The sequence below is a fragment of the Symsagittifera roscoffensis genome, chromosome 1 (genome assembly GCF_963678635.1).
Source record: "Symsagittifera roscoffensis chromosome 1, txSymRosc1.1, whole genome shotgun sequence".
In the NCBI taxonomy this organism is placed as follows: domain Eukaryota; kingdom Metazoa; phylum Xenacoelomorpha; order Acoela; family Convolutidae; genus Symsagittifera; species Symsagittifera roscoffensis.
In genome coordinates this window covers 84,324,992-84,349,145 of record NC_087062.1, presented here as the reverse complement: position 1 = coordinate 84,349,145, position 24,154 = coordinate 84,324,992, and the positions used below count along the sequence as shown (strand labels likewise).

The 24,154-nt window shown below is 34.5% G+C and overlaps 1 long non-coding RNA gene across 1 annotated transcript; it reads left to right on the top strand.

The window, feature by feature from the left end:
* The first annotated feature begins 4,055 nt into the window (after window positions 1-4,055).
* Window positions 4,056-17,615, top strand: LOC134857132 (uncharacterized). The gene is made up of 3 exons (XR_010164876.1): window positions 4,056-4,219; window positions 4,906-5,198; window positions 17,241-17,615. It is a non-coding gene; the product is annotated as an uncharacterized LOC134857132 (long non-coding RNA).
* Window positions 17,616-24,154: the final 6,539 nt, after the last annotated feature.

The window sequence follows — 24,154 nt, the reverse complement described above, 5'->3', positions numbered from 1 at the left end:
GTATTTTTTTGTATTCGACTGTTTGCTAGTTTTTGTTTTGCACGCAAAACCAGGTACCTCAAATAATCATCGCAATAGAGTGAGGGGTATATTAATTTAAAGTCTTTTCAGTCGTGATTCGAACCATATGCAAAAAATTTTTAAGAAATAAGTTTGGAATTTTAGTTTTTGGTCTAATTTTGAGCTCATACTGTGACATTTTGGGAATCAAAAATTTCAAAAATTCAAAAAAGTAAGAAAAAGTTTAAAAAGTTTTAAAATTGGTTTTAACAAAATTTTTTCTTTTTCTAAATTCATCATTTAAAACTTTCTTTCAATTGACCTATTTGACTATTGCTGCCGTATTTGCCTAATTTCTATTTGTTTGTTCATATTTTTTATCACACCCAACAGAACAAACGACACTTTGAAAAAAGATACAATTGTTTGAAAAAAAAACTTACATTGTAAAAGAATGTGGTCAGGATATTCTGTGCTACTTGCAAAGTAACCAACTATCCTTGTTTTGACTCAAATGGTATGTTTCAATCGAATTTCAAATTATAAATGATTTGATTAAACCTCAATTTGAAAGATTATCAGGAGTTCTGTCGATATGTCGAATGACGTTTCCTCTGGGAAATTAGTCAACATAACAGTTCTGTTTCATTTTCGGATAAAAAAATGAAAAATGAAGCGATTGTAGAAATGTAGAAACAAGGTTATTCTCCAGTTTTGAAGGTCTGACGATTGCAAAAAAATTGAATTACAGAAAAAAATCAAAAACAAAAAAGAAACAATGCTCTCGAAGCAACCAAAAAATTGTCCAGTCGATCTGAAAATATGAGTTCACCTAGAATATATTTCTATACTGCATAAATTGAATCAAAAACTAAGGATATTTCCACCGGTGTATTTTAATTTCATTTATTACCATGAACTTTTTAATTTTATTTTTACCGCATAATTGTTTTGGTCACGGATCCGATGAAATTTTGAAATCAGATTGTTACTATTATTTCTCATCGACCAAATTTTTGCAAATTTTTAGTAATCCTCTGTGACAAAGTGGATAACCAATTGACTATAATATGGATGTAAAAACAAGACTGTTCCTATCAAAGTGACGCTTTGAATGTTCTGACTGCCTATTAACCCCTATAGACTAGTAATCGAGCTTTAAAAAATCTTTAGTTGGAAAAACAGAAAAAAATTTCGAAAGTTTACTGATTTTTTGAAAGTTATTCGAAATTGGCACAGTTTGAACGGCTATTAATTTGCAAAAAATGATCGCAGATAAGATATATTTTTCAATTTGAGCTCATGATCTCATATACTTTTCAGATGATTCAAAAAAATAATCCCGTCAAAGATGGGTTGCTAGTAGTCGACAATCGTCTGGAGAAAAACCACCCCGAGCGCAAAAGATCGAAAGTGGGGAAAAGCAAAAGTAAAGAATCGAGTTTCTGCGAGCAAAAATTGATTCTATTTAGATAGAGGGTGTGGTTTTCCCAAAAAACACATCGGGCTTAGAGACTAAGAAATCAACTGTTGAACAAACAGCCTGTATAGAATCTGTGTATAGTTTTATCCAGTCTGTATACAATAAAATTTGTAATACAATCTGCCAATTTTCTTGGTTGTATTTGATTACAGATTTTTGCCAAAACTTTTGTGCTCCATAAAAAGCTCCATCAGTGTTATAGTGAGTTTATATCAGTTTCAGGATATTTTTAAGACTTCGAAATTTAAGGATTCCCACGGTGATTTCCCGCGCTGAGAAAAAAAACGAAATTTCTTTGAACGCGTTTTCTAAAACTTTCTTTTCCAGCGCAGTTTTTAGAAACAAAGACCACTAAAAAGGCGAAAACTTCAGCTCAGAACAACTATTTTACACCAAAAGGTATTCATACATTACTCATTTAAATAGTTGTTTCCAAATCGAAACTGAGCAATAGTTGTCTTTAGTCTCGAAATTTCTTATATTGCAAGTTGTTTTTGTAGCACAAAAATTGTAGCACAAAAATGTTTTTAACTAGCGAGTGTTATGATACGCGTCAATCAGTCTAGACTGTTTTCTCTAGTAGCTAAAAAGATGAGCGAAATGTTTCTTATGTTGTGATGTGTTTTTTGGCGAGACGAAGTTTTTGTCTCAAGTTATTTTTTGTTCCGTTTTGTCGTATTACGACAAAATTTAGGCCATAATTTTTTTTCTGAATAAACAGGCAGTATCCTGCGCATCAATCATTGTAGATTGTTTTATGTGGTATCTATAAAGATCAGAGAAGTTTGTCTTTTAACGCGAGTTATCTGGTGTCTCGAGATGTTTTTGCTGCGATATGTCGTATTACTTCAAAATTTAGACTACTCATTTTTTTAGATTAACGATTGATATTAAGCGCGTCAACCAGTTTGTATTGTTCGGTTGATAAGTAAAAAGATTTTAAAAATATGTCTTTTTTAGGAGGTGTTTTTGGCGCAAGTTATCATTTCTTTCAAGATGTTTTTTGATGCCATTTGTCGTTTCACGTCAAAATATAGCACGTAAAATCTTTCTTCAAACAAACAAGTGACATTAAGCGCGTCAATCGGTGTATATTTGTTTGGTTACTAAAGAGAGTTTTGTCTTTTGTGGCGACGTGTCTTTTTGCTTTTTTTTTGTCTCAGGATGTTTTTTGTTCCGATTTGTCGTATTACGACAAAATTTAGGCCATAATTTTTTTTCTGAATAAACAGGTAGTATCCTGCGCATCAATCATTGTAGATTGTTTTATGTGGTATCTATAAAGATCAGAGAAGTTTGTCTTTTAACGCGAGTTATCTGGTGTCTCGAGATGTTTTTGCTGCGATATGTCGTATTACTTCAAAATTTAGACTACTCATTTTTTTAGATTAACGATTGATATTAAGCGCGTCAACCAGTTTGTTTTGTTCGGTTGATAAGTAAAAAGATTTTAAAAATATGTCTTTTTTAGGAGGTGTTTTTGGCGCAAGTTATCATTTCTTTCAAGATGTTTTTTGATGCCATTTGTCGTTTCACGTCAAAATATAGCACGTAAAATCTTTCTTCAAACAAACAAGTGACATTAAGCGCGTCAATCGGTGTATATTTGTTTGGTTACTAAAGAGAGTTTTGTCTTTTGTGGCGACGTGTCTTTTTGCTTTTTTTTGTCTCAGGATGTTTTTTGTTGCGCTTTGTCGTATTATGTCAAAATAAAGCGCATAGAATCTTTTTTTAGAAGAAGCTGGCGATATCTTGCTCGTCAATCAGTGTATTGACGCCCTTTTTGGTATCTAAAGAGCGCATTTTATCTTTAGTCTCACTTTGTCTAATGTTACGACTATTACCCATTTCTCAAGGTCAAAAAATCTGAGTGCGATGGACGGTATGAATAACTAATGGTTAGAAAACAAAACATCTTGGAATGAAATATGGTCTTCAAATGCAAAAATTGTCCTGCACAAATGATTTTCAAAGCATTATAAAACCTAGCTCGAAACCTAATTGAGGTACAATTTCGGATACTTTATGAGATGATTCGATTAGAAACAAATTGTTTCTAGAAAAACAAAAAAAAATACCTGACTTGCTATCAAATTTGCTCTTCAAATGCAAAAATTATCTTGCACAACTGATTTTAAAAACATTGTAAAAATAAGCTCGAAGCCTAACTCAGGCACGATTTTATGAGATGCTTGACCAGAAACACATTGTTTCTAGAAAAACAAAAAAAACAATATGTCTGACTTGTTATCAAATTTGCTCTTCAAATGGAAAAATTACTTTGCACAATTGATTTTTAAAACATCGCAGAAATTCGCTTGAGTCCTAATTCAGGCACGATTTTTGATACTTAATGAGATGCTTGACTAGAAACACACTTACTATATCAAAACCAATCAAAGTATTTTTGTACTAATGCCAAGGTGATAGCTAAAACATTTGTCTAAATTCGCAATCGCGGCATTTAATTCGGGCATCAGGGCCGTACTATCAATTAACTTGATTAATAAAAAATAAAAAGCACTAATTTCATTGTTCATTTATGGAAGCTACTTCTCGGCGGAATTGAACTGAAAGCGTCTTTTCAATTAGAACAGTCGCGCGGTTTCAGTTTGATTGAACAGCAAATCATATCGTCTGACGCAAGAAGTTGTTAATACTTTTTCTTTAGTATTGAATTTAGGTGGAAAAAAGAAAGTCAATTATTGTTTAGTTTTGTAAATTTATTGCGCCGACGTGAGTTACCTTCATTCTTTTTCTGCCATATTTAATCAAACTATTCCACCGTTTTTGGTCAACTTTCTTTGAACTTTGAAATTCTCCTTGAAATTTTGAAGAGTCCCTATACTCGTTGAAATTTAGCTTCTTTTTTGGTTAAGTGGAAAAAGTTGAAACTAGTAATAATTTGTTGAAACTAGTAGTAACTTTTGTTCCGACTACTTCCACAAGTGAAGGGGAAAAACTAGGGTTGGGCTTTCGAAAATACTTCCGGCCAATTTCGACTACCGTAAATAAAGCTCGTAGGGGGCCGAGGGTGATATCGTTTCAAAGCCCTATTGGTGACTCGAATTCTGAAAATTTGGTCTCCATTCTTTTTTTCCACAGACTTAATTTAACAGTTTGAAGAGAAACTTTAAATTTTTTATAGTAATTATTAGCACTCATTCTAGCATTTTTTCACCTAAATTCGTCGCATTTTCTAAAACAAAAAATAACAGGAAATTTGGACAAAAATTGGAAAAAAAATTAAAACTGTTTTAAAGTTTTTTTCTTCATTCTTGAAGTCCTATTCTATAATCAGTGTGATCGGAACATTCTGAGATCCGTACACAGCAACCGGCCACTCTTTCTGTTGTTAATATTTAACTTATTCTCATACTGAACACTCCTTGGATTGATTTGAGAAGTTTTATTTGTTGTAGAAAATGAATCACCATTTCATCTATTGCACACTAACGATAGCTCTTATCACCAGTCCGTCACTTGTTGCCTCCAGAAGCAAAACGTGGCCGCCTCTGCTCGGTCGCGGGGTAGGGGGAGGGGAAGTCGGAGAGGACCAAGATGACTCCTCGGACATACTCTGGAACATTCCCCCCTATTTCAACCCAGGCGATATTCCACCCGAAGACTACGTTGAGTGGTGGGTTCAGCAAAAGAGACCCTCCCTCAGTTTAAGCATGCACCCGGGCGAATACAGAGTGAACAAAAAACTTAAGTGAGTAGAACGGAAGCCTATTTTCTTAGCTAATTACTTAGGTGCGCAACTAGGCTTTAATTGTTTATAATTGGAGGGTGGATTTTGAAAAAAAAAAATTGTCGTGAATGTTTCTTAAAAGAATCACATTGTCCATCTGCCCCCCTCCCTCTTCCAAATGAAACCCTGAAAATTATGAAAAATTGCGTCTGCTGGGACGGTACGCAAAACAGCTAATCATTCATTCAAATGTTTTCACTTAAAAGCAAACAAAAACGTTTTGCAACAATTCTTAAGTAGCTCGACTATCAAGCGTTTTTTCTTCTTATTCGGCGCCAAAATTGTTAATCGAGGTTCTTCTTTTAATAAAAATCCAGATTATATCTCACAGGTATTCAACTAATCAAATTTGAGCTTTTAAATGTTTTTTTTTATTTAATAAAAAACGAAAAGTTTTGGCCCAACAAAGAACAAAAAAAACCAACATCAGTTAGCAAGATAGAAAAGAAACGCGCGCCAGTCAGTCTCAAAAAGAATCAATGATACGTACAAACAATCATAATAAACTCGTAAGTTATTCGAGGACAGTTCAGAAGGTAATTACAATCAATAAACAATTTTAAAAACGCCGATTCCAGTGATCGCCATAAGCTGCATGCTTTTTCGCAAGTCCCATTTGAGAGCAGTTTGGATAGTCTGAGCCGAAAGTTTTTTCTTTGTCCAAATAAACCCTTAAAGTTTTTGAAAACCGTTTTATGTTTTTTTTGCACTATGTAACTGAAATCATTTAAAATCAGAGAACGACGACAAAATTGCTGATTATAATTACTCGAAGTACGATAAACAAAGACTAATGATGGATGCCCGTCAACGAAAAAGTCAAAAAATTACTTTAGAAACATGTACAACAAAATCTAAAAGGTTTCCCACATCCAGTTCCAAACGTTAATAATCGATTATATTATGATTTTAGTAGCAGTCTTACTAAAATTGAGAAAATTGATTTTAATCAATTATTAATTGATTGTAATCTCTCTTTTTGAAATCCAATTATGATCAATTATAGTATAATTTAATCAAATCTATATAAAATCGATTAGTGACCAATCTACTTTTCGATACAATCATAATCGATTATAATAGATTATAATTGATAATTTTTTCCCTGTTTCTAAATCACATTTTGTGCACAAAAAATCCATTTAAATCGATTACAATCCTTTTTTTGATTTCCCATTTTGTCTCCGACCTTGCATTTGAATTGCTTATATTTTATGCTTTTCTTAGACGTTGGCCTATGAGAAATTTTTTTTTGATATAATCATAATCGATTATAATTGATTATCATTGATTATATTTTCCCTGTTTCTAATTCATATATTGTGCTCAAAAAATCAACTATAATCGATTATAGTAGATTATAATCCTTTTTTGATTGCCCATTTTATCTCCGACCTTGGATCCGAATTGCTTATTTTTTAGGCTTTTCGTAGACGTTGGCGTATGAAAAAAATGAAAAAAAAATACTTTAAAATTTTTCAAATCAATTCACACTTAAAATTTTTTAATTTGTTCATTTCTCATTCAAACTGCTTCATGATGCACATCTTAATTTTTTAACCACCAAAATAACAGCACATTGCTTTGGTTTCTGATTTACTTGGAACACTTATTTTTCACAAACCGCGGGAATCTTTCAACTAAAACGAAAGAAATTTCTATGAAATTTTTGTTTCGTGTTGAAACTTTGTGTTCAAATGAACCAATGTCTGACAGAACATCTCGGTTTTAGAGATTTTGTTATTGACAGAAAAATCATAACCGATGAGATATAATTAAATTGTACTTTTGGTGTTACAAAATTCTGACTAAAAGAAGAGATTAAAACCAATTATAATAGATTATAGTCTCTTGGAAAATATCACGACTATAGTCGATTATAAATACTTTAAACGCCTATTTTTGATAATTATAATCAATTATATTTGTCAAAAAACCATCATAATAATCCGCTATAATCAATTGCTTACGCCTAAACATGAAAACGGGTTGCTTCTTTTTGTACAATTTTCAAAAAATTTACAGTCTAATTGATAACCTTATTGAAAAGAAGTGTTATTTGATATTTAGTATCTTTTGTCTAATCCAAACTTTACAGATCTCGCTTGTAGTTTTCCAATCTGTGAATCAACTACTGAAGGCTTAGTTTTTTCTTTTATTGTTTTTGAACTTTTTGCACCTAACCCTATATGATTTTTGCTATAATTTTTGTAATATTTCGGTTCCTTTTTTACGCATGAAACTCAAACAACAAAACAAAAAAGTTTTTTTTAGTCAGTCTTACTTCCAGACTCTTTATTTTTCTTGTGATTATACTCAATAAACAGCTCAACTGACATTGTTTTTGCAGCTCAGCCGTAAATGAAAATTCCATAATTTTACTTTGGTTGAGTGAAGTTTTTGCTTTGATTTTGTCCTGGTTTTTTATAAATTAATTGCCGTGATTCACGTTTCTATGTTTTTCAACCCTCTGTCGAGTTTGTTGAAAGAAGTTTTGCTATCTATTTTATTAAATTGTGAATAAAACTCAATTCTGTTAAGTTTTTTGATTTTTATGAAAACATCTGATGTCAAAAATCAAAATGGGAGTTAGCCTTAGTGTAGTGATAAATTTATAAAATAGATAAGTAAGGTTTCGACGGAACATATTTTTTAAAACTGTGTAGCTCTTGTCTCCTGGAATGACTTATCAGTTAAAAACTGTCAAACTACTCAACAGACCCTAAATCGATGAAATCTTTTTTTTCCTGTTTAAATTAACAGTAGGCGGCATTTTTTTACACAAACACGTTTTATTCTTTAAAGCTTGTCATGTTTTCTGGTGGCATTGGGTTGACTCCTTGTGGTGGAAAGAAAACTTGGTGTGCGAGAGGCTCTAGTTGTTTCCAATGGCACTAAAACTGCAAAAAAAAAAGATAAATAGAGAAGAGGACGATTTTATTGAAGTGACATGTTTGCTGCTCAGATTCATACCCTGTCAAAACCATAACAATTGCCCCGGTTGATCAAGTCATCGAAAGGAAATTTACATGCGGTTTTTTTAGTCTAGAAACATTATCGAAGAGAAAAGCTACGCTGATGTGCTAGTGAAAACATTAACGATTGAGAATGATGCTAGAGCCACGAATTTGAAAATGTACGAAAAGCAGCGACTTCTTGACAGTAAAAAAAAACAATTATAGTTGTAAAAGAGACGAAGCCATCTGACTCAAAAACAGATGATGATTTTGTTAACAGTATTGCAAAAGCCCCAGACATTGAAAAACCAATAAATCAAGCAATACAGATAGGAAAAATTGATAATGTTCACAAACAAACAGGAAATCATTTACTGCTCCTCCAATTCAAACCCTCCTTTTTGCGGTTCCAGTTCTTACGGAATGCAAAGGCACTAGGTACGGCAGCATCTTTCAGCTCACAGATATCCTAAACTAAAACCTGCAGAGCAAGCATTGCAGTTCAATCTCAGAGGCTTGAAGCAAAAACCCAACAAACGAAACCCGAGAAAGTATTTCAAAATCAAAAATGGGAAGTTTATTGAAGTTCCGATAAATTGATTAGATCAAAAATATTGTAAAGAAATTGGTTTGCCTGTTTAATTGTCGATGCTTTCTTTCACTAGAGAGACAAGAGACGCTTTAGTGTTTGTTAATCGTTTTTTTTTTGCAAAGTCCTTGTCATTTTTGCCTAACTGAAACCCGGCTGGACTTTTTTCTCCCTGATACATCTCTTCTTATTGGGCAAAGTTATTCCAATTGTTGAAGAAGTAACCTTCCAAATGGAAGGCATGGAGGTGTTTTATTAGCTGGCAGAGAAAAACTTGTCGCCGTTATTGAAGTAAAATTCACTTGAATAATTGACTCAAAGAGCTATTGGTTATAAGTTTACTTTATCTTCCATTTCGTCCTTTGAGTTATTTTATTCCACCATCAATAATTGAAGCAAAAATTTGATATCTTGCTTTGAAAATATAGGCTAAGTTTGTTAATCACCCTTGTTTTGTAAAACTTCAGTGGCTAGTGTTGAGAGGTTTCAATTTTCCTTCAGTCAATTGGGAAACTGTTACCTCAAGTTGCTCAGATGATCAATTTTTATTAGATTTTTCAGCCAATGAATGCGATTTGTCGCAAATATTTGTTACCCCTATTTTTAATTGTGTTAATGTTTATGATCTCGCCTTTGATTGTTTTTCATGAATTATTCAAATCATTACCATGTCATCCTTTTGCGTAATGCAGATATATATGAAAAAAAATTGACACCGCAACCCAACTTTCGGTCAACTCCTTTGATCACAAAAAAAATTGAGCTTATTCTATTTTGACAAGCATAGATTAAATGTGTATCTTGATAAAAAATGAGGTTTCTGTTTGAACGAAGCGTGGATTGAAATTCGTAGAAACACAATTTAGTTTATCAGTGCTGCCGGAACAAGCAAATAAAGCATCAAATCTTTTTTATCATTCTTCATGAACTGTGTATAATTTTCATGAACTTAGAAAGCTAGAGACAGCTTGGCACCGCAGAAGGGGCCCAAAACAAATATATTTTATTGAATTCAATGTAAGAAATGCTTATCAAATTAGATAGAACAGTGTTTCTTCAGAAAAACAATTGCTTGGAACCAATGAAGCTTTTTCATTTTTAAAAGCCTTTAACAGTACCAAAATGTTTCCTTCATATTGGGATGACAAGACTACCGGTAATGTGTTTTAAAAAATTCGAACTGTTCAACCGGTTTTTTCAGTTAGTATTTCAGTGTCCTCATAGTACTGGATTAATTCTTCAACCCAGTGAATTGCCCAATGTTTTTCTTGAAGACATTGGTTTTAACCTTGAGAGCATTACAAAGTATCTCGCCACCTTTCTTAACACATGTTCCTTCTACTGTGATGAAGCTCTAAGTTTTATTTTCAACCGGAACTCATCGTACATGGCCCCATTTGTTTATATTTTATATAGAAAAATCCGTCATTGTTGTTCTTGGCCCTGTTTTTAGAAAACTGCACATATATCACCAAAAAAAATAGGAGAGCAAAGCTATCGATAAAAACTATCGCCCTTTCTCGATTTTGCGGTTGTCGTTATTTTAAAAAAAAAAAGATTATTAGTTTTATCTATAATAAAGTTAGCCTTGAACTTAACAGCGAACAACATACATGGTTTTCTCACAAATCATTCTTGTATTACACAAATGCTGACTTTTCTTGATAAAATCTATTTGAGTTTCGACGGCAATATGGAGGAGCTGGTGTCATAGTTTCCAGCTGCTGGTGTTATAGTTGTGGAGAAGCTGATGCAATGTAGAGCATCTGGTGTTGACTCAGTTTCGCATGCTATTCGTCCTACAAAACTCTCTGTAATCGGTTTTGACGATAACTTTTTGCTTGACAGTACGAACTCGGTGAGTTCCTTTTTTAAGCAGAACACCATAGGGAACTGTTTTTGGACCTTTATTCTTCCTGATAATCAATGACTACATGTTGTTTTAATGATATGCAGATGACAATAAATTAAATACGTTTCTTTCCTCGTTTTGCAGTAATAAGAAGGCTGATTTGCACGTTTTAAGCACATGCGACGTGCTACCAATAGACATAAACATCAAGCTCCAGTGTTTTGGGGGAAAACCACCACCTCATTTCTTAAATTCAGCACTGATTTAGGCCTTGAACATACTAGCAATCTAAAATTGAACTTCCATGCCAGATCTGAGTTACAATAAGTAGAAAGGCTATGTAATTACTTTCGGCTCAGTGTACCCGGAAGTGTTCCGTCGTCGGAGAACTTTAAGCTTTCCGATTATGCGTGGTATCAGTTTTGCTGCATGGTTACCCTGTGTGGTTCTTAGACAAAACGACTCTGCGAACTTTCGAGCATTGCAATTATGCTGGTCTTAAAGGGTGCTACGGGTCCAATCCTTATATCTGTTTGCTGACCTTATCAAATTTATATGCTACCAATATGCTACCAACTGATTGAACGAGATCTCAACTTTTTCTCTTTTGTTCGACTTAGCACAAATTGCTTAGTTTTCATAATTTTTTTTGAGATTGTGCAAACTATTTGATTATTTAAAAATGTCCACATCACGAGATTGAAGCCGCGGAAATCTTCAAAAAATTTATTTCAAAGTTTTTTTCTACCGATTAGTGAATGCAGTCAACAACTTTTTCAGATGTCCGGACTCATCAGAAGTGTCAAACAGGCAAATTTGGATTTTTCTTAACAGATTATGCTCATCAAAGTTTAACTTACACGTTTCGTTTCCTGTGCCTGGATTGCCAAGACCTGTTTTGCTTTGCTTTGCTAAAGTGATCTTACTGAATTCATTTTTTACTGAACTCATTCTTCACCGTGGATGATTAAAAAAAAATTTAATGAATAACCCGGTACTGCAAATTTTTTCTCAAATTTGAAGTATTTAATTAATATATCTACAATTTTTAATTCAAGGCCTTGTTGTAATAATGCTGATTTTTTTTCCTTTCTTTGTGACTTCAACCAGACTATGTTGAGCTGGTTAGATTTTGGTGCAACACTGCAACCTAAAATAACGTTTGTTATTAATAACTGAAAATGGATGTCACTTGCCTTTAATCATTCCTTTGAATTATGGCATTCTCTTTGTCGCTAACGAGAAACACTAATTCTTATACTGATAAAAAAACTTGCTAACATAATTTCGCCGCGTCACTTTCCTAATATAATTTTTGGTTTCGTTATATGATTTTTGAAAAACTACCTAATCTTTTCCAATACATTGTCCAATTTCTGTAATTCACGTAAAAAAGAGTGTGTTTTTTTGCAGAACTTGAGTCATCCGTTAAACTTTGGCAACAAAATTTATGAGTTTTTTACCGCAAGTTATTTAACAATTATTTGAAAAACTTTTCAAATTTAAAATTCAAAAAACCTAGTTACCATGAAAATTTCTACTTTGGGATCTACATTATTAAGCATTTTTGGAGTTTTTTTTCAAGAAAATAATAACTTAGATATTTGCACTAGCCTGCAAAAACTATGAAGACTTCGCCGAATTCTGATTTAAAATTGGTAGCGTCGGAAAGTATTTTAACTCAATTGTGTTTTTTGCATTCGATGCAGTCATTGTGAAACCGCAAGTTGGAATAAAGCAGCTTGTGCATTATTTTCAGATTTATTTTTTCAACGAATGCTTGGCTAGCAAAAATTTTTGGATAATATTTTACTGTGAAAAGATTCATGAACATCCAATAGGTATAAACAGATTCAATGCGATGAATAGCATATTAGGGCTTTTTATTCAATCATACATCCAATGGACAATCACCTCGTTTGAACGTCAAAAACGATTGCTAAGATTCACCATTTTTAAAAATTCGATGTTTCGATGCTTTTACCATTTTTGAAATTTCAATGTTTTTCCAAAATTGCCTACAGCACTTTAGCATCGGAAAATTTAATAAAATTTTTTTATCTATAAAACAAAAGATCGTGTTTATTATTTTAATCCACAAAACACTATTTTTCCATGTGGGATGCTTTTACGATCTAATTTTTCCTGAGCTGGATATGCACTATATTTATTATTGTTTCATCGTAATATAACCTTCTCATTTCATCTTGCGAGGTATTTTTCGCAAAATTTGCAAAAAAAAAAGAGTATTTTTTCCGCTTAATTCACAAAATTTGACACACCATAACAACAACGGATTGATTGAACTTGTTGCTTGAAATAAAATAATAGCTTAAACTGAAATCAGAAAAATTAGACTAATTATCACGAAGCTGCTTAGAAAAACTTAGAAAAAACAGATTTAAAAAAATTGTGTTGAAAAACTGCAAAGCCAGTTTAAATTTTTTCAGACAGTTTTTCTACGAGGCAAAAACAAAGCATCTAGCATCCTAATTCTCGATCAATTTCCTTTTTTTTCAGCAAGATAGTGTTCCCTTTTTTCCACTTAAATTCGCCGATAGCGAAATACAATCAGAAAATTTTGTTAAAAAGCTTGATTCTGGTTGATTGAATTGTATCGATTGATCAGAAATACCCAGTAAACGCGTTTCCCTCATTTGTAGTGAGCTTTTTTTAGCAAATTAAACTTCTCACTCTGATGCGCGAAATTTTTTTTCGAATTTTGCCCTTGAACGAGAAAAAGGAATCACACCATTAGAACTAAATTGCGCATTGCTCCGACTGCCAGTATCTTGGACTTTCAAATTTTTAACTAGTGAATGGTTTGAGTATTGAAAATTGTTTTTTTTTGGGAAAATTCCAACAATTCGATTTTACGAACTGTTTGAACTCCGAGCTAACTGAATTTTAAGTTTTTTTACCAAATTACTTTTGAAAAAAAAGCATTCTAACGATTTTTATTCCGGCATACGAAAAATTTTCAATAGCGATTTTACTTGTATTTATATAGACAAAGAGACAATAAGCAAGATCTGCATGATCGGTAAATGTCCGTTGATTGTCAATTTGAGCAATTAAATTTTTGAACATGTATTTTTGTAAACCGCAATTAAAATCATCGACTATTCGCTTGGTTTGAAAAAAAAACGAAAGGTCAGAGCCGTCCGCAAAAGTACAGAACGTGAGACTTTTTAATCGAAATCTTGATAAAAACGAAGAAAAATAGATGCCCAATAGCTAAACTCTGTGGAATTACGTGCCTATAATTTGTTCAATGGATTGTTGCTTTGAGACTTCAGACTTATTGTTGTCCTTTAATTAATTACTTTAGAGTAAATTAAAGAATTCTCCCCAAAAACCATATGCGCTCAACTTTCCAAAACAAATGAGATATTAACTGTTTTCTATGCCTTCCGTTAATCTACATGAGGGGTCCACTGGTGACCGATCAGTAAGCACCCAATGTTTTAGCATTAAAAGAGAAAAATGAATGTTTTAGCAGACCAACATAATAAAGTGATGGATGATTGATAGATAGACTCAAAAAGACACTCAGTCTGGGGCCAAATTCCTCAAAAAAGAAAGTTATCTCATAATTTATCAACAAAACTATCAATTTCAAAAACACAATAGACTAAGCTAGCGGCAAAACAAAGATTTATGCGCAAATAACACTCGTGCTGAATTGAAGCGCAGCGGAGCAAGCGGTCGCTAATCGTCAATGCCGCGTTGGAAGTTAGCTATCTGACTTTATTATTGTTCTAAGTCTGCAAAAAATTGGTATGCTAAAAAATCGGTCTGCTAAAATCCCTGGCAACGGGCCCACTTTTTGTTTTAATTGTTCGCATAGCCTAACAACGTCAATGCTTTTTACGAAAGACAAACAGCTCTGGTATTCTAGCAGTAAGATTCTTATATAGCACAATATTTTTTTGGATTACTTTTATAAAGTTTGTTAAAAACATTAGTAGATTAATAAGCCGATGACTGCTAAAAATTTCATTGCTTCAATTTTTCAAATTAGCCTTTTAGGAATCTGGATGGTTTGATTTGGCAGTACAATCAATGGAAACATTAGCCAAGAAATAAAGATGGCTGGCTGAAATAAATTAAATGTCGTCGTAGTTAGACAATCAAGAGCACTTATACTTTTGGTTTGAGCTTAGCACAAATTTTCTGGTCTTCAGAGATTTTCTAGCCAGCAAAATTCAATCGAAGCTGGAAATCCTTAGTTTGTTTCATATTTTCATCAAAAATAGGCCTAAAAAATCTCGCCAGAAACAAAGCAGAACACTAGCCTAAACACATAAAGTAACTCAGATAAGTACACTCACTACTCGGGATTTAACCTCAAAACTCCTGTCAAAAATCAAAAATCAGATGGATAATTGCGGTTTTAATGTTTTTTTTCCATTCAATCCACTAAAACAAAAATAGCACATCTCAAAAGACGAGTGCAAAACTATGATAATTAAGTTCTGATTGAATGAAATCAGATAAAATTCTACAGCTACTTAAGCCAACAAGAACAGCCGGTTACTGAGCGAGTAGCGCAGAATGTTCCGACCATAGTCTTAGAAAAAAAAACAAAAAAATATTTTCCAATTTAGTGTCGTTTATTCTGTGTAGTGTAAGAACGAAAGAGTACATTTTAGGCATATTTGTCATTCATAAAAATGGCCAAATGGGAAACACTTTTTGTAGAGCGAAAAAAAACCTATCGACAAATTCCACAAACTTTCGAAAATATTTTGAATTTTTTTTTCAAGTTTTTGAGTCACAAATTCGCGCTAAAATACTCCAAAAAAACTAAATTTATTCAAGTAAACTAAACTTTTAAGGCCTAAACTACGCATAAATTAGCTTTTGTAAGCCTGCTCAATCTCACCATATTAGCTTGAATAAGACCAAAAATCATAAATTTCAAATGGCTTTTCTCGACTCTGAGAAAATCATTCGAATCACAACGGAAAAAACTTTATTATGAGATATCACTCGACCCATTCCGATGATTAGTTCTCTTACTTGAATTCGAAAAAAAAGAACTTAAGAAAACTAAAGCTCTCCCGAATGCAAAGTTCCTCCACATTTTTCAGATGGTCGGACCAACAAGTTCGCTTTAGCACTGATTGATAAGCTTTCAATAATTTTGGAGAATTTCACTGATTGAATTTTGAAAGTTTGTTTCTTTTTATAGGTGAATAACAAAAATTTATAAATTGTTTCACGATGATCATAAACAGCTTCAAAGGGAATTAAAAATCAATCGCCTAGTTGCAATTTAGTCTATAAAACTTGGGTCGTTACCTCTTTAAGCAGAAAAAGGAAACTGTAGCTTTTAATTTTTTAAATAAATTTATGACCCATCACTCCTGAAACAAACTAAAAACAATAAAAACAGTTCGCCCTTGAAATGGTGCAACATAAATTGACTCGCTACACAATGAAAGTATTGCATTACAAGATGTTGATAGAAAAAAGGAAGTAAATTTGTTGTAATTTTGTCGAAAAATTTTTAAGTATAATTTTACGACCCATTACACCCAAAACGTACAAAATTAATTAAAACAGTTCGCCCCTAAAACTGCGCAACAAAGTCGACAAAGCCGATATAAAATACGCTGAAGCCGTTTAACCGAAAAAATCCAAAAAAAATCTTAAAATACTAAAAATCAGAGTTTATAAATTTACTAACTACAGAGCAATTTTCAATTGTAGTAAAAACAGTTTGATCAAAAATATTTATAAAAACAATCAAAAAAACTTACCAAATGATGTTAATAGCATTTAAAAAAAACGGAAGATCAGCGGTCAAAAGTAATGAAGAAAACAATAAATCCAAAAAAAAAACATTTTTTCAAAATTTATATTCGGAAAAGTTAACTACTTGCCCACAAGACCTAAAAAGTAGTTTTGATTAAACTTTCAAGATATTGTGCGTGTCGGCCTTTCAGCACGACAAAATATCGGCAGAAAGTGTCAGAAAAGTTGTTTACTTGCCCTCCAAATGATGCAAATCTAATGGAGCATCGTTATTGATCCAAACTTAACAAGGGGCAATAACTAATGGCTGCAGTTTTATTAAAGCAGCAAGTACTTGCAGTTGGTTCTGATCGCTACGCTAAGACTTTTAAGAAAGTGTATCGCTATGGTTAGCATTTTAAAATACTTAAGGAGAAAAAGTTTAAAAGAAAAATAATCATGAAAAACGAATTTCAAATCAAATCAGTTTGCTTCAAAGTAACCGATTGAAACTTTACAAAATGACACTAACGAAACCTTCCATCACTTCGTAATTCATCATTTGCCAATATGTTCTGTCTGTCATTCATACGATACCTTAATTGTCTAGAAAAATTTGAACAACAATAATTTCGAAGGGTAGCTCTCAGATTCTGTACTTTTCTGTGATGCAAATAGTCTTGTTCACGCTAAGGGTGGTTGAAAATATATTTGAAAGTTTTAATTTAGCTATGAACGTCATCTTTTTGAAGCTCATTGACACGCCGCCGGTAATCAAGTGTGAGAAACATCTATTATTACCAGAGCAATAGATGAAAGATTTGCATTGCGGTGGTAATTACAAAAAAAACCTGTTGTTTTAGAGAAGAATTTACACCACAGCCGACGTATTCGACTTTATTCGATAGGAAAGGACATCTTATGGGCCATCATACTTGGATCAATCACGAACATAGTCACTAACCCCCAACCCCCCTCCCTCCCACCCGAAGATTCAGGCAGCCGTATCGTTTGAGAAATATTGAGGAAAGAAGAAAACTTGCATCTTTTAAACTCGCGAGACGTGAAAAATGTTTTGTTTTCCTGCCACGAAAAACGTTTACACGGCACTTGAGGCTTTGATATAAAATCTACTCAGATTAGATGAAAAATCATACCACCACCAATTTTATTTCAAATTTAATGAGCTGCGTATTTTACTCTGCATGTCCTTTGGACAGAAGTTAATTGAATATTTCATTTGGCGTTCAACCAAAGTTTATCGATGTAATGACGTGAGAAATTGCCGTAAGTTTTTTAGCGGGGTTTAAATTAAACATACATATAAATCAACCAAGAGAGAAAAACTTGTGACGCACATCAGTTTCTAAAATGAATCATGGCTTTAGCTCTAAAGAGAAGCTTTTATGGCTTTTTCCTTTTCCTCATAAATTTTTCGCAATGTCCGATTCTTACAAAAAAGGGCATATGGACTATTCGGACTTTTCCAAACCTTTACGTCTTTTTATCTAATCTTGTGAAACACATCATTAAACATAAAAATTATGCTTACGTCAGAAGGGGGGAAAGGAACGAAAAGGAAAAAATGCCAATTTTAGGAACGAAAACTTAACCTGTATTGAGCCGTTACCGGTTGAACCAGTTCGCAAATCTTTACATGTCACTTTTCGTACCACCGATGTAATTTTTTTGAGTTCATTTTAAACATAAGGTGTCAAAAAGTTTTTCATCGACCAACAGAGCACCAAAAATAACTCATTTATTTCATGTTTATATAAATTAATTCATGAGATTTCTTAAAGATTTTACCAGCTGCAGGTATAGATTTTTTGCAGTCACTTTTTTCAATTTTTCCGCCAAAAAAAATTAAAGAAACCTTGGAGAGCGGCAAAGAAGTGGTTAGGTCACCGACTCTCATACAAAACTCGGTGGTCCGAGCCCTAAAACGATTCGCGCTCGTTTCTTAAGGGTGTCACTTTACACAGCCCACAAAAACGATCATAAGGTTAATCTGATTCGTAATCAACGATTCAATGGGACAACATCGGTTCCCCCTGAACATCTGCACGGTACATATTTTGACGCGAAACCCACCAAATATCTTTGAATTCCCCAGTTTTCTCCCTCAGTTTGTTATTATGACGCTGCATTTTGCTGTTTTTCTAGGGATTCTGCGATTTGTCACTGGAATCCACAAACTAAAATAGAATAAATTAACCACGTTCAAGCTATAGATCCGGAATTTGGAAAAAATGATATAGCCATTGCCTGCCGAATCAAATGACAAAAGTACAATTTATATGCACAGCAGCTCTGTTTCTTCAAGCTCTATTTATTTGTCTCAAACCCTGAAGCTATGTGTCTAAATAGAGCCCAACTATTAAGATGGAGTTCGTACAACACAAAACTTAAAATAATTTAATTGGTCCCAAACGTTGATTTGGCACTAAATGCGAAACAATTAGAACAAAAAAATATGTGATCAAATTATTTCTGACATCGCAGACTAATTAAAATGCAGAATTTTTTCTGGTCACGAATTAATGATTTCAACTAATAAGTGAGTGGATAAAATATGATGGTACGAACTCAATTTAATACCATACAATTTAACACCGTACATTTTAACACTTAGTCATTTCACTACTAAACAATTTAAATCCACAACAATTTAACTCCTGTTTTCCAGTTTAACACCCTACATTTCAACACCTAGTCATTTCACAACTTAAACTAATGCTGTATGAGTTGCTTATCTGAACTCTTATCACACTAAAATTAATCCTGCAAATAACGCACGCACCATAATGAAAAACTTGGTTTATCTAAGTTATATATGCTAAAATGAGGCTTCCTAATTTACTTAAGACTCTTATCGCACCATAATGAAAAACATGGTTTATCTTAGTTATACACGCTAAAATGAGGCTTCCTAAATTACTTAAGAATCTTATCAAAAAGTTCGTAATTTATTTTTAATTAGACTTTTCGCTAAACCATTATGATCCTGCTTATGCTAATTCATAACAATTTGACGTAAAATTTCTGACAAAAAAATAAATTCTGATAGTCACTTTATACTTAATTGACGCAAACGCAAACACAATTAACACATTTTGATTGAGCCTCTTTTGAATTCAGAGTTTCATCTAAAACAAGCCAATTCTTATAGCGTCCAGCCACGAATTTTATTTCAAGCGAAAAAAAATTTACCGAAAACTGGATTTGCTTAAAATATCACACACATAAATGTCAAGCAACTGCCATTACAGAAAATTCCGAATTAATCGAAACGCGTGGAGAGCATGACTATGACATTTCAGCGAGAAAATCGAATACCCGAAAAGTCATAAAGCATTTGAAAGATCTCAGCGAGAGATTTACCCCGACTGTCGCAGTTGCCAGTGCGGTTTTGCCAGTTACAAACGATATGGCCACTCAGTTTGCCCTCCCAAGTAAAAACAAACTGATCCGAACGGCTGCGCGCAAACGTAAGCAGCTAGATGTAAATATGCCGCCCATCCCCGTTGCGCGAAATTTAATCCTAGGACAATCACCCTTATTTTCGGGATGCTAGCTTGAGACTACGGGCTGGCAAACCCTTTAGCTTTGCGTTTATGTGCCAACAGTTCAAAAAAGCTGACCAAGCGATCAGGTTATACGTTTAAAATCGAATGATTCTGTAAAATAATGATTTTTAGGCTTTTGGCATTGGTTGAACTTTTTAATTTCTATACCGGCTAAAAACGTCTGGAAAATTAGACCATATTAGTCAAGGGACGTCTAATTATTTGCGGGCTTCTGAAGTTCATAACTTTTTCTTGTTTTTGGTTCATTTTGGAATGATTGATTGAAAAAATTGGCAAGGCCATTTCACTTCAGTCTGAAACGATTCATTGAAATTATTTGCAAGGTCATTTCTGTACAAAACTTGAGCAAATTAAGTAGCGCAAAATTGTCTGTCTTTAAATGGCAAAATTTCTCTCTTTTAATTCTTTGATGTTTACCGAAGTCCCCTTTGAAGTAAGTTTTCTTTTCATTTTGGATTAAAACGGTGTTAAGTCATAGAAATGGTTTTAAAATGTAGCGATCTTAAATTGCTAAGGCAACAAAAGTAGGGAGTGAAATTGTATGAAGTTGAAGAGGAGCGAAACCAATATGATATGCTAAATTTAAGTGAATTAAAAAGAGGAAATATTTATTTTCTGTCTTAAACGCTCACAATAATGTAACTTCAAACGTAAAATCAGGGTGATGAAATCAGGCAGATGAACTAAAACTTTATATCTAAGACAAAAACAAAGCTGGAAATCGCAAGATTGGCATGAAAACGGCAAAAAAGCAAAAATGGCAGGGAAAATACGAAAAAAAACGTCTGAAAAAAATTTAATATGACGAAATTAAATCGTCAACCTGTAGATTACGAGTCAGCTGTCGTCGCATCTGCCGCATGATCACTTGGCAATAGGCAAGCACTAGCCAATAATAAAGCAGGTAGAACATATGCTATCAAATTGACCATGCTATGCAGCAAAAGCTCCTTCAAATAAGCTTTTTTGCGAGTTCTGTCAGAAAACGGGGATGTGTAATATCACACTAACGTCCCAAGCTGGTATGTGCAACACAATCTACACAGAGGCGAAGCTGCACTTCGCAAACACGACGACAAAAAGCAGCTCTATAAAGCGCAATAAAAAAAGTAGAAAAAAGCCTGGAATTCGTAAAAACTAGCACATGACTCGCACCTACGGTGCTCCAAATTTATCGTTAAAAGTAAAAAGAACAAAAACATGTAGTAAACCAGCGATATTTAATGCAAACATTAATTATTTATGAGCTGAGTTCATCTATCAGAGGAATCTATTTCATGAAAAAGCGCCAAATATCGAAAAAGAAAATGACTAAAGCAGGTAAATTTAGAGAAAAAAATTGCTACCTGACAGCAATCCATTATAGGGTTGAAAACTTCAATTTCCATAGGTTGCTTTTAAACCTAAGTTTTTTTTGAGAAATCATAAGCAACGCCATATCTCAGAAACAAAATAGATTTCAGCAATAAAAATTAGAGCACAGATTTGTATCCTGACAGTATCCCCTGAATGTACCCTGACAAAACCCAACCATCGAGGTAGAGAATTTCAAGATCGGTTAAAATTTTTATTCAAATTCAAAATTTTTGAAAAAAGTCATAAAATAATCGCCACAACTCGGAAGCCAAAAAAATTTCAGCTGTCTAATGTGGATGCCAGATTTGCAATCCCTGAGTGTACCCTGAAAGCACCCCACGATAGAGTTGAGCTTCTCAAGTTAGGTTAATTTTGTATATCTAAGTTTTTTGAAAAAAAAAAGACATAGTAAAAACTGCAATATCTCGAAAACCAAAAAAAATTGAGCCGTCATACTTGGACGCCCAATGCGCAACCTCCAAAAGTACCCTGACACCAACCCATTATAGGAATGAAAACTTCCAGTTCATTTAGTTTTTTATACGTAAATTAACAAGCCGAAACCTATCAAGACGATGCCGCCTTCCAGTGGTGGATCCGACATCTTGGGCCCCACCAAGATGCAAATGGCGTCAAGCCCCCCCTCCCATTGGGTCGGGAGAAGCTCCGAAGTCTCCGGGTTTTCGGTTACGGAGCGTCTGAAGCCGGCCAGGCTGCTCCGTCTGCTCATCCTTATACTACTACTCCGCTCCGGCATTAATCCAAACCCTGGTCCAGGGCCTTACTTTTGCTCCCCTTGCTCTTTCCGCATCAAACGCACCCAGCCCAGCGTCTGGTGCCACATCTGTGGTTACATTCACCTTAAATGTAGTGGTCTTACCCACCTTAACCAACACCACCTTGACTACTATTGCCCTACCTGTACCTCTACCTACATTTTACCTCCCCCAGGCACCAGGTCCTCTAACTTGACCACCCCCAACTCCCAAACTTGTTCAACTTCCCTAACCGCCCCCCAACCCCACCTCCCTAACCCCCCTCCCCCTCCCACCCTTCCCACCTCCTCGAATAATAATTCCTCCTCCCAAAATCGCGCAAATCGTAATCGTGTAAATAGTGTAAATAACTCAAGTTCAAACAACCATTTTAATCATACTGCTGTTAATAATGTAAATAGTTCACCACACCCTGCCAAAGGCCTTTTAAAAATCCTTCAATTTAATTGCAACGGTATCTCCGGAAAAGCACCCGAAATTGCTGCTTTCTTATCTCAAAATCAAATTCATATTGCTGTCTTCCAAGAAACTAAATTAAGAAAGAAATCTCGAAACCCCTCACTTGGCTCACACTACACTTTAATTAGAAAAGATCGAGAAAAAGAAGGGGGCGGTCTTCTCATAGCCATACATGAGTCGATACAATACGAAGAAATAAATATTAACAACGATGGAACACTAGAGGCTATGGGCATATCAGTGGTAGCCAGTTCATCCAAGCTTCGTATTTATAATTTCTACATCCCCCCTCGCTCGAGCTGTCCCCCTGGTTACTCTGCGTCCCTTGCCGAACTACTTGAACCTGGGGACGCCTTAGTACTCGGAGATGCCAACGCACATTCACAACTATGGAACTCCAACATCGAGGAAGATCAACGCGGCTCTGTACTTAGCAATGAAATAACCGAATCCACCTTTGCTCCATTAAATGATGACACACAAACCAGAGTCCCTTTTAACTCAGAAAACCAACTCTCGTCACCAGATATTTCCCTCGCATCCCAATCGCTCTTACTCTCCACATCATGGACCCCAATTAAATCTCTAGGATCAGATCACCTACCCATTCTTCTAGAACTACCCTTGGATGATTTTATAAATTTTTCGCCTAAAAGGACTTTTGTAAATTTTTTAAAAGCAGATTGGATCAAATTCACAGAGGAAATTGAGGAGGGTTTCTTTTCAGCGGTTCCACCTTCCGGAGTTGCCGCTGGAGAGAAATTCTTGAGGGACCTGGTGCTCAGGGCAGCACGCCACCACATCCCCGCTGGCCGTATTCGCCACTTCACTCCCTCTCTTTCCCCCGAGTCCACTGCCCTAGCCGCCGAAAGAGATTTAAGCCGAAAACAAAATCTCCCCCCAGAAGTCATATCCCAACTGAACTGTAGACTCATGAAACAGACAGCAAAGGACAAGAAAATAAATGGCGAGAATTCCTCCGGACTTGCGACTACCGCACTGGTGCCAGAAAGTTCTGGAAAGTGGTACGCTCCTTAAATGGATCTAAGCCCGTGGCAGGAAGACACCCCATTACTTTTGGTTCTAAACCCATACACTCACCTCGTGATATTACCAGCTCTTTTAACAAACAATTCACCAATGCGAGACCCCACGCCTCTGACAAACTCCTTCGTATAACGAGAAGAAAAATTGCCAAACTACCACTGTCAGACAGCCCAATTTTTACCCCTGAAAATACTAAACAAGCCATTGCAGACAGCAAACCATCGCGAGCGCTAGGTCCCGACGGCCTCTGTAATATACATCTTAAACATCTCGGCCCACTTGCTACTCAATACTTAACATACCTTTTTAATATCTCTTTGTCCGAAAACATTATCCCCCAAATTTGGAAAAATTCAAAAATTGCACCGCTTCCAAAGCCCAATAAGGATCTTAAACAATCAACATCTTACAGACCTATATCCTTACTCTGCCCAGCAGTTAAAATTCTGGAGAGGCTCGTTCACCCCATCTTTACCAAACATCTCCCCAACGCCAAACACCAACACGGCTTCCGCCCTTTTCACTCCACCACCACAGCTCTCTCCACTC